Consider the following 13,918-nt stretch of genomic DNA (forward strand, 5'->3'; position numbering starts at 1 on the left):
GGGGGGGGGGGGTCAGGGAAATGATAGCTGGAAGGAGGGCACGGGAAACGATAACAAACTTGGCATCTACAGGAACAGAGACTAAGGAGAATACAGGCGAAAGACGGGAGGAACAGCTGAAGAGTTGGTGAACGTGAGACGACAACGGCAGCGCGATCCGTCTGGGAGAAGCAAGTTACATTACCAACACCAGACCCATTCGAGTATTGCCCTCTGTAATTATTTCTCCGACACCCAAATGTATATCTGTCTCCAACACCCCCCACCCCCTCCACAAAGAGTCACCTACTTATGTGTTGTAAATAAATTTGCCAGTTGTACAGAGTTGCTGCAGTTGAGCTGGTGCATAATACCGTACCAGTTATTTTATTTTATTTTTTATTATTACTTTTTTTTTGGTATGTTTGTGTGTGCCCTTCTCTTCTATAAATATACATATATATATATCTTATTCTGTGTACACAACGGTAAATATACTTTGTTCAAAAACCCAAATAAAAAAACAAGTTATAAATAAAATCTTCGGGGTATCGGAGCAGCCAGAGTTACACATGGGGAAGGGGGCCAATGCCCCCGCTTTCGCTTCCCTAATCGCCGCTGGAAAATCCTGATCGGCAGGCGATCAGCAACACCACCCAAAGCTTCAGACTGGCTCGCTGACCTCTCGGAATTTCTCCACCTGGAGAAGATTAAGTACGCCACCCGAGGGTCAGGGGAAGGCTTCCTGGATAGTTGGGGGCAGTTTGTCGGACTGTTCCAAAACCTGTTTGAGGCCAGCAACGAGGAGTAACAAGAACAAAAAACCAAGATAGATGAGGAACCAAAGGACTGTGCAACCCGGGGGTGGGGGGAGACGGAAGGGAGGTGGGGAAACCACAAAAGAAAAGAAGAGGAGGGAGCTTTCTCTGAAAATAACAGTTAAACTTAGCTGAAGCCGAGACGTGTGGCGGGGGGGGGGGGGGGGGGGGGGGGGGAGAGAGGAGGTGGGGGGGGGGGAGCTGAGGAACCATACACCAATCCAGAGGGCAACAAAATGTGTACAAGGTCAATTAAATGAAAGACAAAATAAACCTCTCTGTACAATAAAGTAAATTAACGCGGGTAAGAAAAATGTGATTGATGCGACCATCAATTCACACGAGATGATGAGTAGAAGTGAACAGTGGTTTCAATACGCTAGATCTGTGCCTCTGCCTGTGACTGCTCTGTACTGAGTGCCGCCTACAGGCTTACAGGTTTATATACCACACCTGAGGGGGCGGAGCCAGAGGCAGAGCCCACAAGGGTATCAACATAATACAACACAGTACAGTGGTGAATTGTAATAGCATACGTTCACCACGGTGATGTATTTATACAATTGTTTATAATATGAAAAATGCCAATAAAATGATTTCCAAAAAAAAAGATTATTAAATTTAAAAAAAAAGAAGTGTTTGGAGGTGCAGGGGTCGCAGATTCAGGAGATCAAAGAAGTAATCTCAGACCACAGTGATCGCGTGGTGGCTCTGGAGGCGGAGGCGGGGCTCCCAGGAGACCTTTGTAAAATGTTGAGGGCAAAGGTGGAGGAGCAGGAGAATACCTCAAGAAGGCAGAACCTGCAAATAGTGGGCCTGCCTTAAAGAGTGGAAGGTGTGAGTGCCACGAGGTGCGTGCCGAAGATGCTGGTGGGGCTGGTGGCGGAAAGGGTGCTATATAAGGCCCCTGATGTGGGCTGAGCACATAGGTTCCAGAGGCAAAAGCCTAGAGCTGGGGAATCACCATGGGTGGTGATCGTGAGACTCCACAAATCTGTGGCGAAAGAGAAGATTTTGTGTTGGGCCAGGGAGAAGCGCACCTGCGACTGGGAGGGGAATAAGGTTTGAATTTGTCAGGACATCGGCCCCAAGTTGGCAAAGCGGTGGGCAGGGTTCAACAAGGCCAACGCGGTGCTGTATCGGCGGCAGATCAGGTTTCGGGCTGCTCCACCTGGCGAAATTATGGGTGACATTCAGAGGCCGGGAGTATTATTTTGAAACCCCAGAAGCGGCCATGAAGGAGCATAAGCTGGGGAGAACTGAGTGGACAATGCTTGGGAACCGGATTGCTGGCACTTCGTAATGGTTGGGAGCATGTTTGAAGTGGGGGTAAGGATTGGGGGATTTTCATCCCCTCTGATTTGGAGGGGGTCCTTTTTTGGTGGGGTTGCTGTTCACTGGGATTGTAAGAGGTTGTAGAGGTGAAAACTGGGTGTGGGAATGGATGTTCCCACCCCACGCCCCTCCTGTTTTGTGGGACTGTTTGTGTTTAGCATTTGTTTTGTTTGTTTGTGGGGCGGCCTGGAGTTCAGGAGAAGTCTTTGTTTGGGTGGGGGAGGGTAAGGTCAACAAGGAGCCTTCTTCCTTGAACTGAGCCTGGGGGGGGGTCATGTCAACTTAGTCCCAAGAAGAAGAAATATATTCCTTCCTCCCTGATTCAAAGCTGAACATTTCCTCATGACTTTGATCCTTAAATTGCATGACAGCTGTGAAAGTCACCACTAGTAGTATATTAGAGGTACAAGGGTAAATCCCTGCCTGCTGGCTCCGCCCAGTAGGCGGCGTATAAATGTGTGTGCTTGCCTGTGCTGCAGCCATTCTGGTTCCAGCTACAGGAGGCACAACATCTTGCTCAATAAAGCCTCGATTATTCCACTATTCTCATATTTGTGGTAATTGACAGTGCATCAATTTATTGAACAAGATTTTTTAAATGATGCATCTCCGCATCAAGCCTGATCGCCTACAGCTGAGCCCTCAAGCAGCCAATGCTACATCTGCCTTTGACCACTGGCTAGCCTGCTTCGAAAGCTACCTCAGAACTGCCGCTGAAGAACCCTCGAACTCGCAGAAGCTCCAAGTCCTCTATTCACGGGTGAGCCCTGACATTTTTCCCCTCATCCGGGATGCGCCCACCTACTCCGAAGCAATGGAGCTCCTGAAGGGACATTATGTTCAACCAGATAATCTAGTATACGCCAGGCACCTCCTGGCCACGAGACAGCAACTCCCCGAGGAGTCTCTGGACGATTTCTGGCGTGCACTGCACATCCTAGGTAGGAATTGTGACTGCCAGGCAGTTTCAGCAGTCCAGCACGCCAAACTTTTAATTTGAGAGGCTTACGTCACGGCATGAAGTCTGCGTACGTCTGCCAGCGACTACTGGAAGGGGGTACGCTTGATCTTGCGGGAACTAGGCAGCTCGCTAATTTGTTACAAGTGGCCTCCCGTAACGTCCAGTCCTACGTCCCTGACCGCGCGGCACCCTCGTGGGCATCGTGGGCCCCACCAGCTGCCGACTCCAGCTCACCACAAGCCTGTGCCACGCGGCAGCCAGCCAACTCTGGGAGGCCCAAGTGACATTTTTGCGGGAAAAACAAGCACCCCAGGCAGCGCTGCTCGGCACGGAGCGCAACCTGCAACGGGCGTGGGAAGAAGGGACACTTCGCTTCTGTTTGCCAGGCCCGGTCGATCGCCGCTGTTTCCAGGCCCGGCGTTCCTACACCCCCACGTGCGACCCACAGGCGCCGCCATTTTCCACTTCGCATGCCACGTGCGGCCTGTGGGTGCCACCATCTTCCTCACTGCAAGCCACGTGCGGCCTGTGGGCGCCACCATCTTTGATGCCACCCACCATGTGCGCCTCTTGGGCGCTGCCATCTTTGGCGCCATTTTGGACGGCGCCCCAGGACCCCTGCTCATCTGGCCGTTCATTGCCTGCCACTACTCCGCTACCGCTGACCAGTCCGGGACCTCCCAGCATATGCCGCAGCTCGCCTCTGTCACCCTGGATCAGTCCCGGCCCCGCAACCTCGCGGGGTGAAGATCAATGGGCACAAGACAACCTGCCTTTTTGACTCCGGCAGCACAGAGAGCTTCATCCACCCCACTACGGTAAGGCGCTGGTCCCTCCCGGTACACCCCGTCAAACAGAAAATCTCCCTGGCGTCCGGATCCCATTCTGTGGAAATCCGGGGATACTTTATCGTCACCCTCACGGCCCAAGGCGTGCAGTTCAGCAATTTCCGGCTCTACATCCTCCCCCATCCCTGCGCTGCCCTGTTACTTGGCCTGGATTTTCAGTGCCATCTCCAAAGCCTAACTTTAAAATTCGGCGGACCCCCCCCCCCCCCCCCCCCCCCCCCCCCCCCCCCCCCCCACCCCCCCCCCCCCCCCCCCCCCCCCCACCATCTGTGGCCTCACGACCCTGAAGGTCGATCCACCTTCCCTGTTTGCAAACCTCACCCTGGATTGAAAACCCGTCGCCACTAGGAGCAGATGGTACAGTGCCCCGGACAGGACCTTCATCAGGTCGGAGGTCCAATGGCTCCTGCAGGAACAGCCCCTCGAGAGCTCAAGTGGTGGTAGTGAAGACTGGGGTGAAGCATGGGATGGTCATTGACTACAGTCAGACCATCAATCGGTACACGTAGCTCGACACGTACCCCCTCCCATGCATATCTGACATGGTCAATCAGATTGCGCAGTATTGAGTTTTTTCCACAGTGGACTTGAAGTCCACCTACCACCAGCTCCCCATCCACCTGGAGGACCGCCAATACACTGCGTTCGAAGCAGATGGCCACCTCTATCACTTCCTTAGGGTTTCCTTCGGTCTTCCAGCGAGAGATGGACCGAATGGTTGACCTGTACGGACTGCGGGACACCTTCCCGTACCTAGATAACGTCACCATCTGCGGCCACGATCAGCAGGACCATGACGCTAACCTCCAAAAATTCCTCCAGCCCACCAAACTCCTTAATCTCACATACAATAAGGAGAAATGCGTGTTCCGCACCAACCGCTTAGCCATCCTTGGCTATGTCTTGGAAAATGGAGTCCCAGGGCCCGACCCCAACCATATGCGCCCCCTCCTGGAACTCCCTCTCCCCCACTGCCCCAAGGCTCTGAAACGATGCCTGGGGTTTTTCTCCTATTACGCTCAGTGGGTCCCTAATTATGCCAACAAGACCCACCCATTCATTCCATCCACAGTTTCCCCCTGGCGGCTGAGGCCCGCCAGGCCTTCAACCGCATCAAGACAGACATCGTCAAGGCCACGATGCACGCGGTCGACGAGTCCCTCCCCTTTCAGGTAGAGAGCGATGCATCGGACGTAGATCTGGCCGCCACCGTCAACCAGGCGGGCAGGCCCGTGGCCTTCCTTTCTCGCACCCTCCATGCCTTCGGATTTCGGCACTACTCTGTGCGACATTGGAGGCATTACCTGGCCGGCAGGAGATTCACTCACCTCACTGACCAATGGTCAGGCTTTATGTTCAATAATACACAGCGGGGCAAGATCAAAAATGATAAGATCTTGAGGTGGAGGATCGAGCTCTCCACCTAGAATTTTGAGATCTTATATCGCTCGGGTAAGCTCAACGAGCCTCCTGATGCCCTATCCCACGGTACATGTGCCAGCGCACAAGTGGATCGACTCCGGGCCCTCCACTATGACTTCTGCCACCCGGGGGTCACCCGGTTCTTCCATTTCATCAAGGCCCACAACCTGCCCTACTCCATTGAGGAGGTCAGGACCATCACCGGAGACTGCCAAGTCTGCACATAATGCAAGCCGCACTACTACCGGCCAGTTCGAGCGCACCTGGTGAAGGCCTCCCGCCCCTTTGAACACCTCAGAGTGGACTTCATAGGGCCCATCCCCTCCACCAACCACAACACGTACTTTCTGAATGTGATTGATGAGTATTCCCGGTTCCCTTTCACCATACCATGCCCCGATATGACTTGCGCCACAGTAATTAAAGTCCTGCACAGCATCTTCACTCTGTTCGATTTCCCCACCTACATCCACAGCGATCGGGGATCCTCTTTTATGAGTGATGAGCTGCGTCAGTTCCTGCTTGGCAAGGGCATCGCCTCGAGCAGGATGACCAGCTACAACCCCCGGGTAAACGGGCAGGTGGAGAGGGAGAACGGGACAGTCTGGAAGGCCGTCCTGCTGGCCCTGTGGTCTAAATCTCTCCCGGTCTCCCGCTGGCAGGAGATCCTCCCCGATGTGCTCCACTCCATCCAATCGCTCCTCTGCACCACGACTAACTAGACCCCTCACGAATGTATGTTTTTCTTCCCCAAGAAGTCCACTTCCGGGGTCTCGCTCCCAACATGGCTGGGACCTGGAACCGTCCTCCTTCGGGAGCATGTGCGGACCATATGTCGGACCCCTTGGTCGAAAAAGTCCACCTCCCACATGCAAACCCGCAGTACGCCTACGTGGCACACCCTGACGGGTGCCAGGACACAGTCTCCCTCCGGGACCTGGCACCCGCTGGATCCTCACCCCCCCCCCCCCCCCCACCATGACCTGACACGGATCATACAGACCCATTTTTCTGCTCGATGTGGATGCAAAAGTACTCGCAAACGTTCTGACCAAGTCGCTGGAGAACTGCATACTAGAGGTGGTCGAAGAAGGCCGGACAGGTTTTCTTAAGGGTAGACAGCTAACTGCGGAGATCAAGCGCCTGCTGAACATGATAATAATAATCTTTATTATTGTCACAAGTAGGTTTACTGTAACACTGCAATGAAGTCACTGTGAAAATTCCTATAATGACCACATCCGGGAGGGAACACCAGAGGTGATTGTCTTCCTGGATGCAGAAAAAGCCTTAAACAGAGCCAAGTGGAAATACCTCATTGAGGTGCTGGAGCAGTTTGGACTAGGGACAGGGTTTGCTTCATGGGTAAAACTCCTATACAACACCCCCAAGGCGAATGTACAGACCACCAGCTCTGAATATTTACAGCTACACAGAGGCACAAGGTCGGTGATGGAACCATCAATTCACTAGACACGTGCTTTAAGATATGAACAGTGGTTTTAATCTACTTACAACAGAGCCAGCCTGTTCCGCGTTGAACTCTCGATGAACTGAACGACTGGCTCTGAGCATTGGTATTTATACAGCAGTCCAGGGGGAGGAGTCATGGGCGGAGTCAAGGGTGGTGCCCTGTACAAACTCCTAAGCATTCCCAGCACTATTCCCCCTAGAGGTCGGGCAACGCAACTGCGCTTACAAATGCATGGTCTCATGTCAGTGTGAATTACGGAGTTACATTCACCACAGTCGGGATGCTCGCTGTCCCCACTCCTGTTTGTCCTGGCCATCGAGCCGCTGGTGATTGCTCTGAGCGAAGCAAGAGGATGGAAGGTAATCCGAAAAGAGGGCAGAGAGCACAGAGCCTCAGTCTATGCAGATGACCTGCTCCTCCACATCTCTGACTCTTAAAGCGCCATGAAAGAACTCATGAAGCTCCTGGTAAATGGATGCAAATGGGTCATTAATAATAATAATAATAATAATAATAATCTTGTCACAAGTATGAAGTTACTGTGAAAATCCCCTAGTCGCCACATTCCGGCACCTGTTCGGGTAAGCTGGTACGGGAATTGAACCCACGCTGCATTAAAGTTACCACCCGGCACTGCCAAGGATCAGGGCCTGAGAGGGGCCATGTTCATGAAAGGAGGGTGGCGAGGGGGTTTGAAGGGTGGGGGGGGGGGGGTGTATGGCGGGTAAGTAGGGGCCTTGGGAAGGTGGAAGAAGTGCTGGATGGGAGTCCTGGAAGGGAGGGTGGCCTGTTAGGGAGCGTGGGGGGCCTGAAGAGGGTGGAACTCACAGCGGGGTGAACTCACATGGTGGGGGTGGGATGATGCCCATGTGTGTGGGGAGGTGACATTGCCCATGTGTAGTGACCCACAAGCTCACTTAGTGATCAGAGAATCCTTTCAAAATGTTGTCCCAATCTCTGCGTTCAGCCCCTCAGTGATGAAATAGTGTGGGCTAACTTGTTGAGAAACTCCCCACGGCCCAAAAAAAGTGACTAAGTGTTGTCTGTTTGCAGTGGGGAACTCGCCAGCAGAGCCGGCAGGAAACTCCCTGAAAAACCCGCTACAGATTAACTATGAAATTTTTCCATGAAATTCCTCCCCTTGTTTCTTAAGAATCAGCACTGCACTCAGGAGCCTGAATCCAAGCTTTCTCTAAATTAATTTTGATATTGTAACCAAATGTTCCATCATCCTATTAGTTTGTTCATTGCTGCTCCTAAACGCCTACATCTCCTTCAATCTTATCCGTAGCTATTTCAGCATCTTCCATGGAATATGCATGCTGCTTATCTTGCTTCCCTACGTGTAGCACCTTGTATTCATTACATTTTATTTGTCATTTTTTATGGCCACTCGTATATTTTGTCCAACTCATTCTATAATTTCTGAGCTGTCTTTGCTGATACTATTATCCTCCTAATTTGATGTTTTATTTTATTTGGTGAATGCAAAGTCCCTCAGCCAAGCTGTTTCTTTCAGTCCTGCTGTGTTGAGTGCGGATAGGCCTCCGCTGAGTCTGTGAATTGGACATTCTTCTATGATGTGGTGCATAGTTTTCTCTCTCCCACAGGCACATGGGGGTGGCAATAATGCCCATCCCTGGAAGTTCACCAAGTAGGGGCTGTTGCCAGTCATTAACCTGTTGGTGATAGACTAGTCTTTCCTTGGAAGGTTGAAACCAGGCAGCTGTTGGGTTGGGTTTGAGACCAAGTACTTGTTTGTCATGTCCAATGATTCCCATTTATTTGTCCAGGTGGAATTTGCCTCGAGGTTCTGTGTGGGAGGGTTCTTCCACATCGGCCACCTTGATGGGAGTTGTACTTTGGGCGGGCTGAATAGGTCAGCATGGAGCGGCAGGTGGGGGTATTGCAAACTTTTTCTATCATTGTGTGGGTTATTGCACATTGGCATATACGTGGAGTTGGGCGGTGCTTTAACTTGTAGCCATTCATTTGGATGTTCAGCACTTTATTGGCTTTGGCATTGGAATAAGTTGGATACTGGCCTGTATTCTCCACCGCCTGCCGTCACTAGCGGGGTCCCTGATGCGGCGGGAATCGAAAAATAGGGATCAGCGCCAGGTGCCGATGGGCACCCATCCGAATGCGATGCTCTGACCCCAACTGCTGGTGGTGGAATTGAGGTTCACACCCACATGCCAACAAGTGGATGTAAATTAATGCAAATAGGTCTGGTGCTGGTTTAGCTCAGTGGGCTAGACAGCTGATTTGTAATACAGAACAAGGCCAGCAGCGTGGGTTCAATTCCTGTACCAGCTTACCCAAACAGGTGCCGGAATGTGGCGACTAGGGTCTTTTCACAGTAACTTCATACTTGTGACAAGATTATTATTATTATTAATAATGACCCATTTGCATCCATTTACCAGGCAAGGCACTGTATTCTCTGGCCCTCCATGATTCTCCAGTCCCCTGGGTTGGGAATCATGTGAGCGGCGACTACTGTAGGTCTCATCAAACGTGAGCCTGACATGGTCCTCGAGGTGGGCCAAGGGGGTAACTCCTTAAGTCTATAGGACAGCCACCCTCCCCTCCAAAATGCCCTACCTGCCTACCCCTCCTCTACCAGACACCCCATACCCCCGCCCCCAAAGAGGGATAAGCCCCCAAGAGACCCCCTTAATAGGGTGTTCCCCCCCTAGGGACACCCTTAATAGGGAGACCCCTGGGATCCCCTGAATAAAGGAACCCCTCAGAGACCCCCTAGCTAAAGACATCCCCCACAGGGACCCTCTGACTAAAGGGACCCCCAGTGCCCAGAAAAGAGACTCCCGTTTGGAAGCTAGAGAGCAGTCCAGACAACAGCAGTGAAAAACATTACAGCTGTAACACCTACCTGGAGGCTCCTTGTCCATTCCTGGAAGGAGAACAGTTGTGACCTGTGTCTAGACCCCTCAGATCCATTAGCTGCAAGCCATTCATTCATTTCTAGTAGTGGGCTGTGATTGGCAGCTTCCACAAAACAGCTGCAGCCTTGATTCAGCATCTCCCTTCATGGACCAGTGACTCTAGGTGCAGAAACCCCAATGTTTACAAACAACAACCACATCAAAGAGCGGTAAGTGCATTGAAATCACACGCCTGAGTGATTGGAATGCATTTAGTGATTGGAATGTACCAACTGCTAAAGTGCCACAGAAAGTGGTTGTTGCCAGATAATTTGCTTGAGCAATGTCAGTTCAGATATAGATAGCACGACAATGTTTGCCATGTGGGTGGTAGCACAGAAGGTCATAGATGTTGATGGAATAGCAGCCTGCTTCTTCTGATCCGATCTTGGTTTCTTACAGGTAAATGATACCAGTGGACTGCTGAGCAGCAAGGACTCCGATGAGGCCTCGCTTGGCTGCCGACAGGCCTTCTACATTGTGTTGGAATATTCAGAGAGCGGGCCCAACTGCAATGAAATCTCCAGGTGGTTTTTATTTGTTCTTTTCGGCTTTGGGACTTTGACTAGGATTCCTTGTGTGGACTCTTATCATGGAGCTTCCTTTGGAATTCAGTCTGCTGGTACGATCATTAGCTTCCCCAGGCAAGCCTGGGCACTGCTTGGAGGTGCAATGTGAACACTCCCACCCCCATTGCTCCCCGCCCCCAATTTGTTATCATTTGCAAATTTGGTGACTTTGTATGCGAGTCCTGAATCCAAACTAATTTACAAAATCGCAAAATAGTAATTTTCCGAGCATTGAGCTTTCAAGTATCACACTTATTGGGTGGGATTCTCCATCCATTCACGACAGCGGATTTCTCTGGTTCTGCTGCAGTGAATGGGAGATTTGGCTGAGCGCCAAATTCCCCGTCCTCGCTAGCAGCGGTAGTGGGGTGGACTCGCAACGGAGAATCCCAGCCAATATTCTCCCCCACTCCACATAGCTCCTCCAATGAGAAGTTATTTCCTACACTTCAGCCAGTTTGTATGTCCATTTTCAGAATTTATTTTGAATTTCCAAACCTTTTGTGTGAAAAGTTATCAAAAATGTTTTGCAAGTCACAGTACATGTATTTCTATAGTCCATGGGATATAGTTGTCATTTTGCCAAGAAGGTCAAGGATGTCGAACAGGTAGAATTGGTCCATGTTGACTGCCATTTATTGAATCTTACAGCACAGATTGGCTTCTGTTGGCCCTTTGAAGAATTAGTCAATTTGTCCCATTCCCCAGCTTTTTCTTGCATAGCCCTGCAAAGTTTCCTGTCTGTGTAGATACCCACTTCCCTTTTGAAAGTTACTTTTGAATCCACTTCCACCTCTTTTTCAGGCCAAGCATTCTAGCTCATGGCAAGTTGCTGAGTAAAAAAAATTAATCTCCCTCCTGACTTTTTTTGCCAATTATCTTAAATCCGTGTCGTTGACTCTCCTGCTTGTGCGTATTTTCCCTACCTACTCTATTACAGCCTCTCATTTTATTAAATATCTCTATTAAATCCCCCCTTGCCCCAAGGAAACAATCCCAACTTGTCGAGTTTCTAGATTTCAGCTATTGTTGTACAGCTAATTTTCAAGCTTATTCCTGACAATCAGTTCCAATATTTTACAAGGAATGAAAGAAAGATTGATTAGTGAGAATTTCGTTATGGCCTGTGTTTGGGCACATAACCAATGGCGCTCTTCCAACCCACAGCCAAACCAGGAAACATGATGCCTCACAGAAATTAGGCATTGGGCCTCATTGTAATGATTGCCGAGGATTGCCTCTGGCTGTTGTGGCTCCAGAGGCAGCTCACCACTATGGTCAGATCCAATTTGACACGATTGTTCCCAGTAACAGCTCATAGCTGCGTTCAGGGAAGGGATGGGGGCAAATGACTGAGCATGGGCTGGCAATTGATCAGTGTATTAATGTGGAGGCAGCAGGAGCATCCAGAATCCTTCTAGTTCCCCACTGAGATAAGATTTAAAAATGCCTCCAGCATTTTCTGAAAGGAACATGGTTAGGCTTTTGCATATCCAGAAAACATAGGTAGAACTTGTGGTAGTCACCACTGATGTATATACTGTATATATATGGGTTTTACGGTAAGGTCCCTGTACTACAGATACGGGGTAGATCCCTGCCTGCTGGTTCCGCCCAGTAGGCGGAGTATAAATGTGTGTGCTCCCTGTACAGCAGCCATTTCGTCAGCTGCTGTAGGAGGCCACACATCTCAGTGTAATAAAGCCTTGATTACATTCTACTCTCGTCTTCTCCTAATTGATAGTGCATCAGAACTTGTATTCCACAAGCTCCAACCAGCCTTAACAAATTTAACATACAAATCCTGAAATGAACATAGGACTTTGGCTACAATATTGAAATAAAGCTTGTATTTGTTTCAAGCAGCCCTAACAAATTGAGCAATGGCTCAAGTAAATGTACAGATCTGGAGCGAGCAATCATATTGCTAAATTCATAAACCATTCTGTCCTTTTTACATCTGTATATGAGCCTGTAGATACCTGTGTCTATTTCAAATATGGTCACTGCATTAAACTGCTTCCAATTTACTGATATCTCCCCAATGCCTGTTGATTCCTCAATGTCCTGTCATTTCTTCCAAATCTCCTCCCTAATCTCTCAGCGTGCTGGAATGCATGCATGTTTTATGATAATCATCTTTGATTACTGTCTTGCACATGAGGTGCAGAAAGAATTATTTGACTTCGATGCTTATCCTCAGTGGTTATGCCTTTTTCCAGGTTTCTCTTTTTCTCAGTCCCTTCAACATGTTTCTGGATTTTATCAAGTATCTCAGTGAAATCCTTCCCCAGGCATGATTTCTACAGGCCAGTGTATCTTTTCATCTCACTTCTGATTTGTTTGTCAATGCATTCAGTAATGCATTGTTGGGCCTTGTTGGTTTTGGGAATGTATCCTGCGAGCTCAGATTTAGGCCCTTGATTTTTTTTTTTGCAGTACACCTAGCAGTTAATTTCAAAGTTTTCTAACCACCACAGAATAAGCTTATTTTATTTCCTAAGTCTTACTGCCACACAGGGCTAAAGCATGTCTGATTGTGTCCACTCAATCTTTTATAAACACTCTTATTATATTCATTTTCATCCTCATGATTTAACGACCTTATGGATATTCCAACCACGTCGTAGTAATGCCATAAAATTACCTGCCAAACATGAAGCCCATTAAGTAAAATCAGAATGATTTAGGAAACAGTATGGTGCCTCATAAATCTACCAAGTTTCGTTGTGGAGGTAATGCAATTACTGTATGAATTATATCCAGAGACAATCCTCCTGCTGACCTGCTAATTGGCAGCTACTTCATTCTTCCCTGTCATTTCCTCCTCTTTTCGAGCTTCTTTCTTTCCTGCATGTATGTGTCTGCCTGTCTGCAAGCTTGTGTTCTTCACATTGATGCTGCTCTGCTTCCATCATTTGTTGTTCTCGTTTCTCCGAGCTGCTGTCTGTTCCAGTGTAAGGGAATGCATGTGATCAATAAACGCAGACTCAGCCACTGGTTTCACTGACGTCTTCACAGACCACAGTGCCAACACTATCAGCTGCTAAACAGTATATGAAAGGATTAACACAAATAATTAAAAATAGAAGGGATATCAATAAAGGGATGTTACACAATACCAGGCTGACCTTGATGAGATTCTATAGGACATGTCCTGCTCTCAGACACCTCTGTCACTTTCTTCCGCAATGCGGGTCAACCTCCGAACCCTTGGCCCATCTCTCGAGGCATCTCCCCCTCCCCGTAGCACTCACCCACCCTCCGGCCGTGGACATGTCCTCGGAGCTGTGTCCCATCCTCTGGGTGTTCGGGTGTTGGCTGATGCATTTGTGAATTTGCTTCCCGCAGTGTTCAAGCACAATGTCCAGGCATCAATGTGTGATTGGGATGCTAGGCAATGACTCCCACATGCTACATGGCCCGCCCACTAATGGGAATCCACTTGGGTTGTATGAAGGGCTCACTTAATCACACTTGCCAATTTCCTATTAGCAATAGCCTTCAGCCGCATGGCCAGAGTCCTCGGTGGTCTGTGGAGGTGATGGGTGGTCGGTGGGGCTG

The 13,918-nt window shown here is 49.6% G+C and overlaps 1 protein-coding gene across 1 annotated transcript in view; it reads right to left on the reverse strand.

Annotated features, from left to right (window-relative positions):
- Positions 1-13,163, reverse strand: part of wdr19 (WD repeat domain 19) — a 215,643-nt gene extending 202,480 nt beyond the window's left edge. The window contains exon 1 of the mRNA XM_038791401.1: positions 13,140-13,163. The gene's annotated coding sequence lies outside the window, so the exon portion shown is untranslated. The remainder of the gene's footprint in view (positions 1-13,139) is intronic.
- Positions 13,164-13,918: the final 755 nt, after the last annotated feature.

The sequence above is a fragment of the Scyliorhinus canicula genome, chromosome 3 (genome assembly GCF_902713615.1).
Source record: "Scyliorhinus canicula chromosome 3, sScyCan1.1, whole genome shotgun sequence".
NCBI classification, from domain to species: Eukaryota; Metazoa; Chordata; class Chondrichthyes; order Carcharhiniformes; family Scyliorhinidae; genus Scyliorhinus; species Scyliorhinus canicula.